Below are 19,844 nucleotides of genomic sequence, written 5' to 3'. Positions count from 1 at the left end.
CAGTGAAATCCAGCTGCTTTTCCCTTTTCCTCTTTCCTCCCTCTCAAAATTCACCCTGTGACAATTTCCTCAGCCTGAGAGCTGATCCCCGTATCGAATGTGCTGAATGGATAAAATCTGCAGCAGCAACAAGTTGTCTGTGGGATTAATTTGTCTCTGGAATCAACATTATGCAAACGGGACCCACCCTAATTTGTGTGAACAGGCTGTGTATGTTATCTTATGATTAAACAGCTTTGTAAGCATCAAAATATCTCACCTGGCTTCCCTGAGCAGGATCTGATCCAGGACAGGATCTTCCCTTCAGCTCTGCTCTGCACCTCCAGCCTGATCCTTAGGGCTTAGAAGCTCCCAGCACTTTTTTAGGGAGAGGAACCAATTCTGTGTCAAGTTATAAATTATTGGCATCTTAATTTCATTTTGGAGGAGCCCTAAAAGCCCAGTGGGCAAAGGTTTAACCCAGCATCAGCACAACCCCCTGTTATCCCTCTTTAGCCATGCCATGGACATGGATCACCTCCCAAACGTGGGTGAGGTGGGAAGAAAACCAGAATATTGTGCAAAATTCCATGGTGCTGCAGCATGATTCCCTCTTTTCTCTGCATTCAGTGCAGGGGATGTTTTCTCACCCAACTGTTTTGTGGAAATCTTTTGAATTGATTGATGGAGCATCACTGGTTCCTCTCATCACTTGGTCTCTTCTCATGCTCCATGGAGGCACAAAGGGAAAAGGGATCATCCTCAACTTTCTCCTAGCTTGGATCTGATTCCTGCCTTACATGCTTCAATTCAAATAAGAAAACAAATTAAAAATACCAAAAATATGGATATGAAAGAGTCCAAGAGGAGGAGAATCCTTATTACACCTTCTGGAGTGCAATGGGGTGTAACAGAACAACATCAGTGTGTCAGAGAGGACTTTTCTCCTTTTTTAGGGGAGGCTTTGGTACAGGTGGGACACGTCCAGAATACTGTGCCTGGTTGGAGACTTCCCAGTTTTGAGCTTTTCCACAATGAGGGGATTGACAAAATGAAGAGAGTCAGGCAGAAGTTCAGGGCATTTACATATATTTAAATTTATATTATTTATATATTTATATTTATATTTATATTTATATTTATATTTATATTTATATTTATATTTATATTTATATTTATATTTATATTTATATTTATACTGACATGTTTAGGGAGAGGAAGAACGGGATTTAGAAGCAGAGGCTGAGGGATCTACGTTTGTTCACCAATGGGAGGGTATAGAGAATGCAGAGTCAGATTTTCCTTGGATGTCCAAGAGTGAAGAGACAATTGATTTTAATAGCAAGAACAGAAATCTCAGTTAGACATTAGGGGATTGAAGAGAATTAAAAAATGGAAGGGGTGACCCAAAGATGCTGCAGGGGCTCTCCATCCTTGGAGATAAAATATTGTTGAGTATGACCCTGAGCAATGTAACTTTGAACTTGCATCTAACTTGGAACTGGGTTTTGGATCTGACACCTCCTGTCTGCGAGGAGCCTGGACATGGCCCCAGCTGCAGCTGTCCTGCCCAGCCCTGGAGGTGAAGGAAGCTCTAAGGAAGCTCTCACCAGACCCCATGGTCACAGGTGATGATACCAGGTGAGGGAAGCTCTACTGAAGCTCCCACCAGGCCCCAGGGTCACAGGTGATGTCCCAAGGTGAGGGAAGCTCTAAGGAAGCTCCCACCAAGCTCCACGGTCACAGGTGATGTCCCCAGGTGAGGGAAGCTCTACTGAAGCTCCCACCAGGCCCAGGGTCACAGGTGATGATCCCAGGTGAGGGAAGCTCTACTGAAGCTCCCACCAGGCCCATGGTCACAGGTGATGATCCCAGGTGAGAGAAGCTCTAAGGAAGCTCCCACCAGGCCCCAGGGTCACAGGTGATGTCCCCAGGTGAGGGAAGCTCTAAGGAAGCTCCCACCAAGCTCCACAGTCACAGGTGATGATCCCAGGTGAGGGAAGCTCTGAGGAAGCTCCCACCAAGCTCCAGGGTCACAGGTGATGTCCCCAGGTGAGGGAAGCTCTGAGGAAGCTCCCACCAGGCTCCACGGTCACAGGTGAGGATGAGAGCCAAGTTGGGGCACACAGGGCACATCCTGTGCTGTGAAGCTGCTCTGTTATCTCACAGGCAAACAAGGGAAGTGTTAATTTGGGATTATTTCTTGGCAGAGAGTGCAGGAGAGAAAGAATCAAACTGATGATGGTTTTAAATGGCCCAACAATGCAGATACTTCAAAGCACTGAAGGACTGAGTGGGTTCAGCCTGAAGCCATTAAGACAAGAGCACTGAGGCTCTTGCAGGGGGAAGCCCTCAGGATACTCTTATTTGTCTATGCCTAAGATATTCTTATTCTACAACCCACAAACCAACAGAGGCAGCATAAAAAACCTTTATTGCAATATCTGTAGATCAAACAGTGCCTCTTCCATTCTCTGGGACTTCATCCACCTGACATGGTTTGGACATGTCCATCCTGTCAAGTTCAGCCTTCAAAACAGGGTGGACCTGTGCTGACTCCTGATCCTCCACACCTGGGATTTGCTCCTGAGAGTGGTGCAAGGTCATGCTGAAACCCTGCCAGGGATTTGACACTGGATTTAGAGGTAGCCAAAGTTCCCATGACTCAAGGCAGCAGTCAGGTTATCCATGCACAGGCAGGACACACTGCAGGGCTAATTCATTCCTTAAAATCACCAGTGCATTCCTGATGATCCTTGGGGATCACCACTGGAAGGGAGTAGAAAATGCTCCATTAAGAATCATCCCACCTCTCATTAAAGAGTTGGGACCACTTCAGTGGAGAGTCAGAGCTGGGCAAGGTGGTGACATTTGTACAGCACCAGGGGTGGAAGCCCAGCAGATCAAGACATGGGGTTTGGAAGAGAAAAAGTGCAAAGGCAAGCCTTGTTCTCTGGGAAAAATCCATCTGCACTGGGATTTGCAGCAATGGCATAACCAGGCTCCTGCAAACTCCACCCAGCAGAGCCAATTTCTCTCCTCTGGACAGACTGTAATGCCCAACATGAATATAATGATCAGCATGAAGTGAGGGGTTGAATTCTGGATTTATTTTAATTTCTGGATTTATTTTAATGATTTTAAAGCCACAGTAGCTCCTTCATCTTCAGTCTGATCAGATCAATGCTACTGTGATGGAGAATCTGTATCCAGACCTGACGCCCAAGAACATCTATAAGTCCAAAGCAATACAAGATACAAGTAAAATCAGTAGCAATATTTTTTACTGCTGTACAGGGTGATGAAGCCTCAGGGTTTTTATTTAATTTTTCATTTCTGACATGGTCCTAATCCCAAAGGGATTAGGACAGAAGGGCTCTCATCTTCTGTGCTTCTGTTACGCAGCACACCCTTGCATTTGCTGCACCTTGTGAACATACTCTGAAAAGGCTGGGACAAGGAAAGGAGCTGGATAAAACCCAAGACCTGAGTGCAAAGCTGGAGTTAGAGGGCCAGTTTACCCAGGAATCCTCACAGAGATCTGTCTGGGAGGTGTGTGTGTGTTGAGTAAAGCCCCACAGGTACCCAGAGGTGTGCAGGGGCCGTGGGCAGGACCCCTCCAGCCCAGCACCACGGGGATGTTTTCCCTGCCACTCTCAGATCCCTGCTTGGCAGGGCACAGATGGATGTTGTCATCCCTGTTACAACACAGGGAAGCTCTTCACAGCTCACTGGGAGGTAGGGTGAGGGCAGGCAGGATTTCATACCAGTGTGAACACACCAGCAACCCCACCAGACTCGTTCTGCCGGGCTGCGCTCCCAGACACTTCACCCAGAGCATGACTGCTCCCGGTGCCCCCAGCAACCACAGCTCCAACAAACCCTTCCCTTCTGGGCTTATCCCAGCCTGGGGCCACTCTCAGCCTGCTGTGGAGCTTTTCTGCCTGTGTTTACACTTCCTCTCTGAAACAACACTGAATGGTTTGGGGTTAGGACAAGAGGACACGGATTTAAGCCGCACCAGGGGAGGTTCAGGTTGGACGTTGGGAATTTCTTCATGGAAATGGTGATTGGGCATTGGAATGGGCTGCCCTGGGAGGTGGTGGAGTGACTGTCCCTGGAGGTGTTTAAGAAAAGACTGCATGTGGCACTCGGCGCCATGATCTGGTTGACAAGGTGGTGTTTGGTCGCAGGAGGAACTCGATGATCTCACAGGTGTTTTCCAGCCTAGTTAATTCTGGATTTGAAGGAGCCCTCAAGGCCATCTCATTCCAAACCCCCTCCACCTGCTGTGGCCTGGATTTTGGGCTGAACTCCCCACACTCTTCACGTAAAACCTCTCTGGAGACATCTTTCCTGTCTGCTCTCCCCACTTCCCCTCACCTCAGGAGACACAGTGGCCAAACAGCTCAAGCTGGACCACACAAGATCAGTCCTCCATATCCTTGAGGGGCTTCGCATCTTCCTCATTGCTGTTGTAGAGGACAGCACTGAAGATCCCAAATCTGTTTGCAGTGGCACCTTTTGTGCTTGGGAGGGGCCTTCAGGCTCTGCAAGAGGCTTTTGGGAAGGCAGAGCAAAGATCTGGAGCCCCATTAGAAAATTATTGACTCCCACTCTTCCCTTTTCCAGGGAAAAAGAAAATAAATTCCTTCCTGAAGGTGAAAGAAAAGTGAAAGGGAAGAAAAAAATGGAGAGAGTGCCTGGGAAGAACAGAGTGAATTAGCTGGGAGAGTGGATTTTGAGTCCCAAAAGGACATGTGGTGCATCCTGTAACATTGTCATGTTAGAGAGTTTTAATACATTTCCCTTTTCAGCAAAGCCAGGAGACATCCAAGCCACTTTCCCTGGAGTTGTCACATCCCATAGTTGTGATTAAATCTCTAAATCTCATCCCCTGAAATTTTTTCCAAGAGGACCAGAGTTGGGTGGTGGGTAGGGAAGGAACCTCCACTTTGCACACAGTGTCATTTCCTTGGGGAAGCGTTTCTGCCCTGATTCACATCCCCTACAGCACTTGAGGGCCTGAGCAGAGCCAGATTTCCTTTTCCTCAAGGTTCTCCACCCTCTCCATCATGCTCCTGGCTTTCCTTTAGTCTCCAGCTTTTTCTGCTCTCTGAATCCAGCAAAGTGGTGATGCTGGGAAGAACAGCCAGGGACAAGCACTGGGTTAACTGGTCTGTAAAAGCTGTTTGACCACAATCCCAGGTCTGGCCCAAACTGGTACCAAAGCCCACCCCTGATCCCAGACAGGAAGCATTCACTTCATTTTGGAGGAAGTTCAATACTGTGGGCATTGCCAGCCCTGATAATTGTTGTCAGGACCAGAAAATTTCTCCAAGCACTGATTGGTTTCCTGGTAGAGATGTCACCTTCCTGTCCTGTATCAGCATCTCATCCTAAAAACTGAGGTATGAAAATTCTAGAGTGAGTAAATCCTGGTTGTCATCACCCAACCTCACTAAACCAAAAAAATCTGTTGTGGTTTTATCTGAATTCTGAGGTTATTACCCACCTCTCCCTTCCCATTTGTGGTCATTTGTGGGACAATCCCAGAGAACACAGGACATGCTCCAGCATTCCCCAAAGGGGTCTTCAACTCCTACATCCTCTGGTTAACCATGGCTGCTGATCAGGTGAGATTAAATAAGAGTTTTTGTGTCCCAGGTTTAGAGGGTTTGCTAAAGCATTCCCAGCCTGTGGCACAGCCAGGAGAGCACCAGAGCTTTAAACTTCCTACTCATCATTTCCAACACTGTATTTTGGATGTTAAAGTGTCCAAACAAACACCTCCTGGATGAGTGGGAGAGGTTTTCCCATGTGCTGACATGACAGGCCAGATCTTCAGTTTAATGTTTAAGGAAGTTGCATCATTCCTCAGAATACAGAGATTTCCACATTTCTCCCACCTCCACCTCCCCTGCATGGCCTGAGTTTTTTCCCAGCAAATATTTCCCCTAAGGAAGATCTCCATCTACTCTGTAAATACCTACAGCTTGGTTGGGTGAATTCAGGCTGATGCAGCTGAAATTGTGGAAAAAAAAAAATGAGCCATGAAAAACTCTGCTTTGCAGAAATTCCCTCTGGACTGAAGGCAAGGCCTCAGAGTGGAAGTGTTGGGTTATGGCTACAGCAATCAGGCAAAGCAGCTGATTCCTGCTGGGAAATTGTATCACCTGAGGAGAATGGGGAATACCAGGCTGGTCCATGGCTGTATTTGAGTACAGCTGCAGATTAGGGGTGATCCGATAGAGGCCTTCCAGAACATGAAGGGAGCCCACGGGAAAGATGGAGAGGGAATTTTTACAAATGCATGGAGTGACAGCACAAGGAAGAATGGCTTTAAACTGTCAGAGGGCAGGGAGAGATGGGATATTGGGAAGGAATTCTTCCCTCTGAGGGTGGGGAGGCCCTGGCACAGGTTGCCCAGAGAAGCTGTGGCTGCCCCTGGATCCTTGGAAGTGTCCAAGGCCAGGTTGGATGGGGCTTGGAGTAACCTGGGATAGTGGAAGGTGTCCCTGCCCATGACAGGGGTTTGGAAAGAGATGAACTTGAAGATCCCTTCCAGCCCAAACCATCCCATGATTCTGAAGCTCTAGAAGATGAGAAATGAGTGCTGGAAGGCACAAGGAGCAGGCAAGGATGGAGCCCTTTAAAGGCCGGGGGCGTGGAGTTGCATCATTAATCAAGTCCCTAATGCTCTTAGTGCTAATCCATTAATGCCTCAGCATATAAGGCAGTTACTTCTCTCTTAGACCAATTTTGGGCCCAAGGGGATTAGGACAGAAGGTCTCTCATCTCCTGTGCTTGTGTTGTGCAGTGCACCCTTGCATTTGCTGCACCTTGGAAGGTGAAAAAATGCAGTCCTGAAACTGCATTGCCCATTGCAGGTGCAACTGTGCAAAGGCCAGAGATTTATCCTCAGATGGCTCCCAACAGCAAGGTGAGACCCTGACCCAGAGCCCACCCCAGTGAGAGCGTGGCCAGGGCAGGGATGTCACCCTGTGCATCTGCTGCTCGTGTCCCAGCACCGAGGGATGGAGCCCTGAGGAGATGGCAGACAATGCTCTCCAGGTGAGATGAGTGCAGCCAAGGCTGGCAAAGCCCCAGATCTCCTTCAGGCTCACCCAGAAGACCTGTTGCTGATGGAGGGTTCTGCTCAGATCACTATGGGGAGCCTGGGGTTGGTTTTAAAGAGGGGCTCAGGCAGGAGGTGAGGTCTGGAAGATGCTTGAGCATTCCACAGTTTTCTCTTACATCTGTGATGGACCAAAGCAAGGTAATGTCACTGTCCTGCCAGTCAAACCTCCACACAATCCATGTTTTGAGACCAGTGCTTTTGCCTCCAACTCCTGACCCATCCCAACAATCCCACCCTGTGCCCCAGAGCCTTGTCCAAACCCTCCTGGAGCTCTGGCAGCCTTGGGGCCCTGGCCATTCACTGGGGAGCATGGTCAGTGCCCAACCACCCTTCTTTCATAGCTTAATGCATTCATACAGCTACATTTCAGGACAAAACACAGCTTTCAGGCTTGTTTGGTTTTCAGGTGTTTCTATTTTTATAAAATTCCAGAGCAAATGAAGAACTCTCTCAAGTGACCCTGCAAGGCTTAAGCAGGATGTGTGTTTGGTGAGGAAAGAGGAGAGATTTGGCAAAGAAATAACTTCAGTCTCAATGGCAAAGAGGAGTCTGCCTGCAGCTGCATTTCTCAAGTTTCTTGATTCTCCTCATGCAGTCCTATAGAAGAGAACCATGGGATGGTTCGGGTTGCAAGGGACCTTTAAAGTTCATGTTGCAGTTCAACCCCCTGCAACAAACAGGCACATTTTCAACTGGATCAGCCTGGTAACAGCCAGGCTTTTAGACCTCCTAGAATTGGTCCCACACCATGGGGATCACCTAAGCAAAGCAGTCCTTAAGTGCAGTCTGCCTAAAATTGTACAATTCTGATGTGTCACCACGCACACAGTGAGAATTTAATTTTCTCTGGAAACTATTTTTGTAGAGAGCAGAAACTGATAACTGGAGGTCTAGGCTCATTCTCTTTTCCTGGGCAGCACAGTCACCTCTTGACGAAAGCCTCTGGGAGGCTGAGGTCCTTTCACTACATGGAAAATAACTCCATAGGGAGAAAGTGAGGCCCTATTCAGAAGAGGAAAACACTGGAGGATGTTAAACATCTCCTGGAAATGAGGTGCTGGCTCATATTCCTATGGGAACAGGGGCTAAGTGATTTCCCCAAAATAATCCCAGTTGCACCACGCTGTTTTTCTGAGTGAAAAATTACCCAACAGCCTCAGTAATTTCACTGTTAAGTGTAAAACCTTTCAATAATGGATTAGAAACAGGTGCTAATCATATCCAAACATAAGGAGGGGTTTATGGGAGTCAAAGGGATTAGGTTCTCCCTGTATGTCAGTCAGCAAATTTCTCCTGTCTTCTGCTAAATTGCTCCTCGAGAGGCAGGAGGTGTTTAGCAGGGGAGGAGGGGATTAGGAAAGGGGACCCCTGTGTTTGTTGCTGCTGTGTCATGTTCACTGGGTGTTTGAGCTCAAGACCTTACAGAACTCTTTATCTGGGGAGGAAATAGGGTCAGAACAGCCACTGTGGTGAGGAGCTGGGACCTACAGCTTTACTTTATTAAAAAGGCTGGAATCTGGGTTAACAGTTACCCACTCTGGTGCTTTCTCTCCCCTGTAGACTTTCCTGGGGTTCAGCCTTGAATTTGAGCCGTGGTCCCAGCAGGAGTTTTTTCAAGCCTAACACATTTTCCAAAATGCCTTTTCCCCCCTGCATTCTCCCTTAACACTTAATAAAAGCTCCTCAACCACCTTCGTGGGTGAGTCTATTTTCATTAATGCCTTGAAGTTACATGGAGATTTACAGGTAAAATAGTCCAGGGAGGCTGCCAAAATGTAATTAATTATAATAAACAATTAATTATTGAGACAGTCTCGGAGGAGAAAAGTGCTGGAAATCCCACTCTGAGCAACTCTGTGTAATCTCCTTTTGGAACAAAAACCCCAGTCAACCACAGCAGTGTGAGGTCAAGCTGATCATGTGCAGCTTTAGGTGATGAAGACATTGCACGGGGTAAAGCTGGAGAGATTCTGCCTGTTCTGATGATAACAGCCACCAATCCCTGGGGAGATTTAACATGACACCTGCCTGCAGTTACAGCCTGCAATGTGTAGAATCCTCACACATGGCTGAAATCAGCTCCATTTTTTTGAGTCTCAGAAGGGATGGGGTGAGGAAGGAGGTGGGAGTGCAATGCACCAAGGGAGAATCTTTTTACACCACAGTTCTTGTGGCCTTGTCTTTTGGGGTGTTATTTTGGGCCAATCATGCAGAATTTTAGATTTTTCTCTGATTGAATTTAGATTTTTACAACCATTGAATAATTGCAAGCAGCCTCTGGTCTGTCATCAGTGGGGCAAGAGTCACTTGCAGGGGTAATTCAGAGCTGGCTGAGCTTTCCCTGTTTCCCCCTAGAAGAAACAGAAGCACCTGAATGTAGGTAAGAATTCCTGGGACTTTTTATTTACAGCCACACCTCATTTAGGATTATGGGATTCATTGAATAAACTCAAACACTGAACTGTTTATGTTTCTACTGCATATGTTTTGCATATGAGGATATTCCTCCTGAAGGAGACGTGGTCAAGAGGGCCTGAAAAATGGTTCAGCTCTTTCTAAAGCAGGGATTGCAGGGGTATCTGTCTTGCCCTGGAAGGAGTATTACCACTTGTTACCTGGCTTGGAGCAATGTGGGACAGTGGAAGGTGTCCCTGACCACAGCAGGGGGTGGAATGAGATGAATTTTAAGGTCTTTCCCAATCCAAACTGTTCTGGGATTCTGTGATAGCTGTTCTGTGTTACAGTCAGTTTTCACCCTAGGATGAAGAAGGATTTTGGAAAGTGCTTATCCTCCTAAATGACTGGGCATGATGAGAGGATGCACCCATCCCATGTAATTGCAGCTGTCCATTCCAGAGGTCAGTATCTGAGCTAAAATCTCAAATTTCACTTATTCCCTGAAGTGATTAGGTCATTCTTGAGGGTGAATCATGGAATCACAGAATATCCTGAGTTGGACAGGACCCACAAGGATCAGAGATCCAACACCTGACCCTGCACAGACACTCCAACCATCCCACCCTGTGCATTCCTGAGAGCGTTGTCCAAACACTCCTGGAGTTCTGGCAGCCTTGGGAATGTCACCATTCCCTGGGGAGCCTGGGCAGTGCCCAGGTGGGAATGAAGCCTAAGAAAACAGAAGAATGATGGAGGCATCATCTGGGGTGAGGGTGTTGAGCTTGGCATTGGGACATTGGGGTCTGCACTTGACCTTACTGTGGGGAAAAATACCCCGCAGAATGTGAAGATTCCTCTTCTCCACTTAAAGGATTAAACCAGTGAAGGAAGAAAAACACTCACCCTCACCTCTCTGGGGTTGTTTTTTGTCATTCCTTATAGCTTATGATACAATTTAAGAGTCCCTGATGAAATAGTTGAAACTTTGTCCTGGATACTGAATTTTTCTTTTTGCCACCCATGAGAGTTTTTCAGGTCGGGAGAGGCTTTTGCATTCACTTAATCTGATTTAATTATTGCATATCAGAGGCTGGAGACTTAAAACATGGGCTTGGTGATCAGAGAAGGCAAGAAAGCCTTTGCCACCAGGAGCCAGCTTTTCCCTGTGCTCCAGCTCCAGGCTGGAATACACATGGACAGAGGAGGAGGAGGAGGAGGAGGAGGAGGCGCTGGGTCAGGCTGCTGCTCACAGTGATGCAAAATTCTCCATCACCAAACCTGCATGGGGAACAAGAGGAAAAAAAACCCCACAACTTTAAAACCTCATTAGCTAATCATCATCACCACAGATGGTGCCCAGCTCTAAGCTCCTTTCTGCTCATCTTAATCCCATTCCAAGCAACTCCCCTTGGCAGAGGAGCCTGCTGGCTTTGTTATCTGCAGAAGTGGCCGAGCGTGGGAGCACCTGGCACTGGGGAGAGCTGCAGGAAGGGGAGAGATGTAAAGATTTAGGAAGGGAGGTGGGGGCCCATCTCCCTGTGCAGGCAGGGACTGAGCAGAAGCATCCCACCCTTCACTTGCAGAGGAGCAGGAGCCAGAGGAATTCTCTGCCTGGCTTTTGATCTCCACTGTCAGCGCTCGAGGAAGGCCTGGCCTGGGATGGATTACTGACCTGAGCAAAGCTATGTACCTGGATTACCTTCACTGGGGTGAGTGGAACCTGCCTCTCTCTGTGCCTCTATGAGCTCTTGAACCAACGCTGGGAAAAGGAGTGACAAGGGGAGTGCTGGAGGAGTGGTGTTAGTACTGATTGTCTTTTTTCAGCAGCTCTGTCATCCTTTTTACTTTGTTTCTTACTAGGAAATTGAGTTGTTGTTGGTTACGTGGGAGACATAGGTGCCTGTGATCAACAGGAATTCTGCTTACGGGGAAAGGTTCTGATGGGAACAAGCCATAGCTGGTGGCTGTGCTTTGCTCTGTTGAGCAATGCAGATGTTATCCCTGGAAGGCCTCCAAGGGCTGTGTTTGTGTTTTCCTGGGAGGCTTTGCAGGACTCTGGGTCCATCCTTTTTGAGGCATTTCCCAGGCAAACAGGTCTCCTTTCTGACCAGAGCTGCATTCTGGTTTTCCTGATGGAACTTGCCGTGGCCACTTAAAGCCTCTGCTGCTATTTAGGGGCAGCAGGAGATTGAGTGGATCAATCCCATAAGAAGATCCATGCTCCTGTGCACAAAGAGAGGACTCCTGTCCATTTTAAGCAGTGCTGCCCAGGCAGGGAGCCAGGTTTTCCCCAGGCCCTGATGGGAGAGATGTCAATGTCACCACAACCCCAGCTGGAGTCTAAACCAGAATTTTTGCTCTGATTTTCTCTGTAAGAACTGAATAACCACAAGGCCCTTTTTTTCCCCTTCCCTTTTTCTTTTCTTGGCAGCCCCTCAGTCTCTCTAAGCACAAACTAAAAGGGGGGCCTTGTGTTTTTCTGGCTAACATGAGTCTCAGGTCATTAACCCTTGACAGTTCTTTAATGAATTACTATTAAAAAATGAATTGATTTCTTGGGCTGAAGAGAGATTGATACTATTGGTCACATAACGGTAGTTTAGATAATCAAATGTGACTATTTGTACAGAAAATGGCATTGAATTTAATCCTGTAGCTCCTTTGCTTTCTGATCTTTTCACATTGTGTTGAGAAACTCATGGCAGGAGCATATAAACTGAATTAATACAGAAGGGAATGTGAGAACTGATATAAATTCACCAGAAGGCCACAAGTCAGCATCCCACTGAGCCTTTGAAGAGAAGAACCTGGCAATCCAAGGTTGTTTCTGCTGAAAACCCAGCTGCTTCCACCTGCCTGTTATGGCAGGATGTTTTCTGCTGGCCATACCCCTCATCTGGGAATTTCTGCACCTCTGTACTCTTCTAGGGTTTGTATCAAGATTTGTATTTCCTTTTGAAAATCTGAAACTTGAGTAGGTTCTTGGCCTGGCTGCAATCACTATGGACTATTGGTTGTGCTGGTGATTGATTTCTCTTTATCTTCCACATCTTCTACTCCCCCAAATTGCTCCTTATAGCAATTGAGGGCACAAGGTAGCATTTCCATCTCTTGCTGCTTTTTTGATTTTGGGTTTTTCCCCCCCTGCTTCATTGGATCTCCCTTGGCTCTCCTTTGGAACTTCAATAGGTCTTTTTCTCCTCTCTTTTAATTTATTCCCCTGTAATAATGGCTGTCTTCTTATTTTGCTTTGAAGAAGCACAAACCTTTGGCCAAGAGGTGAGTTTTATTGCTATCAGTTGTTATTGTAACTGTAATTTGTGCCAATTAATTTAGAAGAAGGACAAACTGCACATTTAAGTGTAAAATGACATTTATAAGTCTTAGGTGGTTTAAATATATTTAAAATCATTTTTGACAGACAAACAAGGCATCTTTTAATCTCTTCCCTTCACAGTGTGATTCTTTCCCCCCTGCCAGAAAACTAAACAATCTCTTTTTTCCCCACTCAGTCTAGTTTTAAATAACCTGTGGGAAGGGGCTTCCGTTCCCTCATTTGAAGATTATTCCAATCTCAATGACCTCACTTGCCCTTTTCTCAGTTTTATCCCATCACAGCTATTTTTACCCTCTTGCTCTACATTAAGCTGTTCCTCTGTATGCCCGGGAAGAGGAAAAATTAGAGCCTTAACATTTTTGACCACTTAGAGAATAAAAAAATACAGGGCAAAATCAAGACCCAGGTGCCTGGCTGCTGCCAGAAATGTTGTTCCAGAAAAGACTTGATTTCATCTCTCTGTGCAGTGCCTCCACTCCTCAGCTTCCCTTCAGCCTAACTTATCTCCTGGCTCCCAGTCATTCCTCATTGCTCACTTCCAAGGCCTGTGAGCTCTCAACAATGGAGATCCTACTTCTTCCTTGGCTCTTGGCTCCCTCCTGCCTGCCAGCTCTTGAATTTTCCCTTGGGCATTAGCTGGCCAAGCAGTGTATATTTAGTTCTTTCAACATTTTCTTTTCTCCCTCCTTCATCTCACCAACCCCTCAATCACTCTGCTGGTTTTCTCCAAAGCATCCCAAAATTGGCATCATCCTGCAGGCTTGTGGTTGTCCAGTGCTGCCCTCAGTCTTCCTCCTCCGGCGGGGCATGGAAGTTGAGTTTGCTGCCTGGCTTTTTTCAGTGTTTCCACTGATGCTGGTGCCCTGGATGGTGTGAGAAGGATCCTGTGTGTGCTCAGAGGGAGAGGTGGGCTATGGGGAAGGGAGAGTAAATCTTCTCATGGCTGTTTCCAAGCAGCTCACCTGGAGACACTGGAGTTGTGTCAGATATTGGGTTTGTGTCTCTCTCTTTGCTTTAATGCAGAAATGTAAATCAAAATATTGGGGCCAAGAGGACAAAGGTTGTGCTCCTATTGCTGTCCCAATGTCCAAGCAACTGGTACTGGGCAGGTTACTTGATCCACCAGAACCTCAATTTTCCCTTCAACCTGTCTATGTCTTCTGCCTCATCCTCTGAGAAATTGTGGATATCTAATCCTGGAAGTGTCCAAGACCTGGTTTAACAGGGCTTGGAGCAACCTGGGATAGTGGAAGGTGTCCCTGCCCATGGCAGGGGGTGGAATGGGATGAGCTTTAAGGTCCCTTCCAACCCAAACCATTCCAGGATTTTATGACTATCACTTAGGTTTCTGTCTCCACAGTTCTGATATGGGGAGACCCAGAGCCCTTCAGGCTACCCGAGTTTTCTGTGGTATGTGCTGGATTTCAGCTGGGTCTCAGCATCCACCCTGTGCTTGGAAGGATCCATGCATGGATACAGGGAGAATGCAGAACTTGAAGAGAAAGCTCCAGGGAGATCTTAGAGCCCCTTCCAGTACCTAAAGGGGCTCCAGGAGAGCTGTGGAGGGACTGGGGACAAGGGCCTGGAGGGACAGCTGAAGGAAAATAGATTTAAAATAGATGTGAGGAAGAAACTTTTGGCTGTGATGATCAAGAACTGGCCCAGGTTTCTCAGAGAAGCTGTGGCTGCCCCTGGATCCCTGGAAGTGTCCAAGGCCAGGCTGGATGGGCCTTGGAGCAGCCTGGGATAGTGGGAGGTGTCTCTGCCCACAGCAGGGGTTTGGAACTGGGTGATCTTTAAGGTCCCTTCCAACCCAAACCACTCTGATTCCACAATCTGAAGAGGAGCTTCAGAGGGCACCTCATCACTCCCTCCAGCTCCCTGACAGGAGGTTGCAGTGTGGTGGGGTCAGGTTCTCCTACCATGACTGCACTGAGAGGACAAGAGCAAATGGCCTAAAGCTGAGACAGGGGAGATTCAGATTAGATATCAGAGAAAACAATATTTTCACTGTTTGGCTGGTCAGGCATTGAAAGGGGTTGTCCAGGGAGGTATAGGCCTAAAGCTGAGACAGGGGAGATTCAGATTAGATATCAGAGAAAACAATATTTTCCCTGTTTGGCTGGTCAGGTGTTGAAAGGGGCTGTCCAGAGTCACCATCACTGGAGGTGTTTAAGAGGCATCTGAACCTGGCACTGATGTGGTTTAGTGGTTTAGGTGTTACAGTGGCAGCACTGGGCTGATAGTTGGACTGGATGATCTCAAAGGTCATGTCCAACCTGTCCTTGCACACTTCCAGGGATCCAGGGGCAGCCACCGCTTCTCTGAGAAACCTGGGCCAGTTCTTGATCAGCACAGCCAAAAGTTTTTTCCTCACATCTAGTCTAAATCTACTTTCCTTCAGCTGTCCTTCCAGGCCCTTGTCCCAAGTCCCTCCACAGCTCTCCTGGAGCCCCTTTAGGTACTGGAAGGGGCTCTAAGATCTCCCTGGAGCTTTCTCTTCTCCAAGTTCTGCATTCTCCCTGTATCCATGCATGGATCCCTCCAAGCATGACCTGGATGTTAGCCAGCAGAGGGAGGCTGGCTCACGTTGTGGCCCCTGGGCAGCAGAGGTGACTCTCTGTGTGCTCACACCTGATCACAGCAAGTCTGCTCCTGCCAGCAGGCCTGGGCCTGAGCTGCCTGGCTGTGTCCATGTCCCAGTGTGTGCATTCCCCATCCAGCCTTGGAGCACTGCTGGAATCCAACCGACCAATAAATCTGTAGAAATTATACCTGCTTGCTCAACAGACATGATGCTCATCCCAAAGCCACCTTGTGCCAGTTCTTCTCTTTAAACAAACATGGGTTTTTTTGATTTTTTTTTTTAACCCAGGTGCAGCCAGTAAAGCTGTCAGAATTAGAAAAGGACTCTTTGCTGCCTGATGGATTTGTGTGTACAGATGCCAGTTAACCTCCAGTTTCTGTGCTGGGTTGAACTGGGTTGTTGAATTTGCAGGTCACTCTGACATGGGAAGAGATGAGAATTTTGGCTTCATGTTTCAGAAGGCTGATTTATTATTTGATATATTTTATATATTTATTATTCATTATTTTAGATATTGATTTATTATTTTATATACTTTATTAAAAGAAAATTATATAATAAAAGTATATTAAAGAATAGAAGAAAGGATTTCATTAGAAAGCTAGATAGGAATAGAATGGAATGATAATAAAATATTGTGACTGACTAGAGAGTCTGAGACAGGTGGACTGTGATTGGCCATTAATTAAAAACAGCTGCATGAGACTAATCAAAGATGCACTTGTTGCATTCCACAGCAGCAGATAATTATTGTTTACATTTTGTTCCTGAGGTCTTTCAGCTTCTCAGGAGAAAAGATCTTAGCAAAAGGATTTTTCATAAAACATGTCCGTGACACTGGGTGATTCTGGGAGTGACAGCTGAGGAGACCCTGCCTCAGAGCCCAGAGAGCAGTGGGGCTCTGGCAGGTAACAAAAATAACCTGTAAAGCTGTAAACTGGGGAAGGGGCTGCAGCCCCAGGAGTGGCTGGGGGAGCTGGGAAAGGCTAAATCTGGAGAAAAGGAGGCTTAGGGGGGACCTTCTGGCTCTGCACAACTCCCTGGAAACAGATTGTAGCCAGGTGGGGGTCAGGCTCTGTTCCTGGATGAGAGGCAGCGGCCTCAAGCTGTGCCAGGAGAGGTTTTGATCAGAGAATAGGAACAATTTCTTCGCCCCACAGGGTTGTCCAGCCCTGGCACAGCTGCCCAGGGCAGTGCTGGAGTCCCCATCCCTGCAGGGACTTAAAAGCTGTGTGGTTGTAGCACTTGGGGGTCAGTGGTGGCCTTGGCAGTGCTGGAGGAAAGGTTGGACTGGATGATATTTGAGGGCTTTTTCCAACCTAAACGATTATGTGACCTAAATGTAGAATATTTGATCAAGAGTTACTAGGAAGAAACACATTTGCAGCAACTTTTGGTGCTAAAACTGCACCTAAGAATAATGAGGCCACCACAGCTGCTTCAATAAGTTACAACAGTCTGGTGGAACTTTTTGTCCTACTTCTGGGAACATTCCCAGCTGCACCAAAGTTTGTTTAAAGTTGTCCCATACCAACTGCTCCCAGGTTTCTCTTGCATTTCACATTCTTTCTGCATTAGAGGACCAGACTTATTCACCAGGTGTCATCCTGGATTCTTGACTGCACAAGCCAATCTCGTGTCACTGAGATGTGGCCACGAGGCCTGGCAGGGAGGGAGTTCTGACTTGCCCTCCACGAACACCTCAGCGAGCCCACGAGCACATTTGGCAGGTGCCCTTGCCATTTAAAGTTCAGGCAAAGTGAACACTGGAGTCAGAAAAACGTGGCCCTTGGCCAACCCATGGAAAAAAAAAAAATCAGCACAGATAATCCCAGGTATTTTTTTGCTGTACTTTTCCAGATCTGTTCCCATACTGCTGGCAATCCACTCACCCATTTCAACACACTATCACTTTCAAAGCTTCCTCAAAGGCATGCAAAGCCTCTTAATAAAGAATCTTGCTATTCTTTATCACACCTGCTTTTGAGTGAGAGGCAGGACAAATGGAACAGCGTTCCCATCTGAATCCAGGTCAGGATCAGATATAAGCTGGGAAATGATGGAGCTGAGGAGCTGAGTGATCACTGCAGTGTTATATAAGCTTTGCTTTTACTCCAACATGTTTTAGAAGACCTGTGGTTTTGGGATGAGTTTGGGGCCAGGGAAAGGAGGTGAATGACAGCAAGGACTGTATCTCTCCCTAAACCTTCACTTGCTGCCCATTCCCATGGTATGAAAACAATTCTTGCTCCACAGATTGAGAGGTTTGAGCTGGATTGGCCAAACCTTGCAGTCCTCAGGACAGGCAGGAGCAAGAATAATCTTCAGATCAGCTGAGCATGGTAAGGGCAAAGGTGAAAACATGGAAAAAAGCAGGAGGTTAGGCACTGGAAGGGGCTGCCCAGGGAGGTGATGAAGTCCCCAACCCTGATAACGTTCAATAAACCACTGGAAGTGACACTCAGTGCTGTGGTCTCCTTGATGAGATGGTGTTTGGTGACAGGTCTTAATGATCTTGGAGAGGTCTTTTCCAATCTAAATGATTCTGTGATTCTATCACTGCCGAAGTGAAGAATTTTATAGGCAGGATTTTGAATGGATCTTGTATAATACTGTAAAAACTGATATAAGTTTATGTAAGCTAAAGTCACTCAGAAACAGGTGTTTTACAAGAAGAGATGGCAGGAGGTTTGGGAGCAATTTCAGCCAGGAATCTGTAAGATTTGGCAGCATTCCAGATGGGAGTGTTTGGTATGAAGGAGATGAAGGTGTTGAACATGACACCGAGGTCGTGAGCTTGGGTGTTTTGTGAGTGAGGGTTATTCCAGCTGGGAGAGAGGGGCTGTGCTGGGAGATAAAGAGGTGTTCTTTTAGTTGTGATTAAAGGATGCCCAGGGATTTCATGGAGTCTCCCTCTCTGGAGGCATTCCAACCCCACCTGGATGTGTTCCTGTGTCACCTGCCCTGGTGGTGTGGTTGGACTGGAGCATCTCCAGAGGTCCCTTCCTGCCCAGATTATTCCATGATTCTGTGAGAAGTGTTGACAGAGCCACCTCTGGGGAAGCTCAGGAAGGAAAGGAGAGACCCAGCAGTGGAGAATTGCTCCTCATACCATGAATATCAAGGCTGTGGTCACCAGATGACATCACAGGGATCACAGTGTCAGCAGAGAGGGAATGAGGAGGAGGAAGAAGCACCAGGACATTCAGATCCTACTCTGGGCTGAAGGCAGCAGAGCAGAACTGTGCTGGTGTTCACAGGGGTCCCAGGATGAGGGAAGAGATGAGAATGTTGACTCCATGTTTCAGAAGGCTTGATTTATTATTTTATGATTTATATTATATTATATTATATTATGTTATATCTATACTAAAAGAATAGAAGAAAGGATTTCATCAGAAGGCTAGCAAGGAAAGGAATGGAATGGAATGGAATGGAATGGAATGGAATGGAATGGAATGGAATGATAATAAAATCTTGTGACTGACCAGACAGTCCAAGACAGCTGGACTGTGATTGGCCATTAATTAGGAACAAACACATGAGACCAATCACAGATGCACCTGTTGCATTCCACAGCAGCAGATAATCATTGTTTACATTTTGTTCCTGAGGCCTCTCACCTTCCCAGGTGAAAAAACCTGGCAAAGGGATTTTTCAGAAAATATCATGGCTACACAGAACAAGTGTCAAAAACATGGTGTCCATTGCATGAGGAGAACTGGATCTCAACTACAGGTAACATGGAGGAGGAGGAGCAGGAGGTGACTTTTTTAGCTGTTTTGTTTTAAATCACAAGTTCAAGTTCAAAGGAATCTCTTAAAGACCCCAAACCATGTCTCAATATAACATTTCTGTTCTTTTTCATGCATTCTTTAAAATGCTTTGAAAGAGTAATTAAGGTGAAGCAAAACTTTTAATTTAATTTAATGTAATTTCTTTTTTACTTTCTCATCTCTCAAGAATATCGAAGGAATGCTATTTGGAGGGTCAGCTCAGGAGGAAATGCAGTGGTCTCTGGGGGCTTTTACTCCCTTCCTTCTCAGTACTTCAGGAGTTCACTCTCAGTAGTCCTTTTCAATTCAATTAAAAAAAAATATTTTAACCATGGTCTTTGAAGGGTTAGCAAGGAGCCATTCAAGCACTCACTTCTCATAATTTAGATCCAGGACACAGGGAATGAGACAAAAAGGATGAAACAACCTTATTGTACCCTTCTGTGTTCATCACCTTGAGCTTCTTCTCCAGACAGTGGAGAAAAACAACAGTTCTAAGATAGAGTTAATTTGAGACTTCCAGTGAAGGATTAAGGATGTGGAGCTGCTGGAATGAGTCCAGAGGAGCCCATGGAGATGCTCCAGGGTGTGGAGCCAGGCGGGGAGAGCTGGGGGTGCTCACCTGGA

General features: G+C 46.7%; 1 protein-coding gene across 1 annotated transcript in view; it reads left to right on the top strand.

Moving 5' to 3' along the window:
* The first annotated feature begins 10,976 nt into the window (after nt 1–10,976).
* Nucleotides 10,977–19,844, top strand: part of RP1L1 (RP1 like 1) — a 45,105-nt gene continuing 36,237 nt past the window's right edge. Inside the window, exon 1 of the mRNA XM_077176375.1 lies at nt 10,977–11,226. The gene's annotated coding sequence lies outside the window, so the exon portion shown is untranslated. The remainder of the gene's footprint in view (nt 11,227–19,844) is intronic.

This window comes from Agelaius phoeniceus, chromosome 3 (assembly GCF_051311805.1).
Source record: "Agelaius phoeniceus isolate bAgePho1 chromosome 3, bAgePho1.hap1, whole genome shotgun sequence".
NCBI classification, from domain to species: Eukaryota; Metazoa; Chordata; class Aves; order Passeriformes; family Icteridae; genus Agelaius; species Agelaius phoeniceus.
Note: the sequence above shows the minus strand (reverse complement) of the source record. Positions and strands in the feature narration are given on the sequence as shown.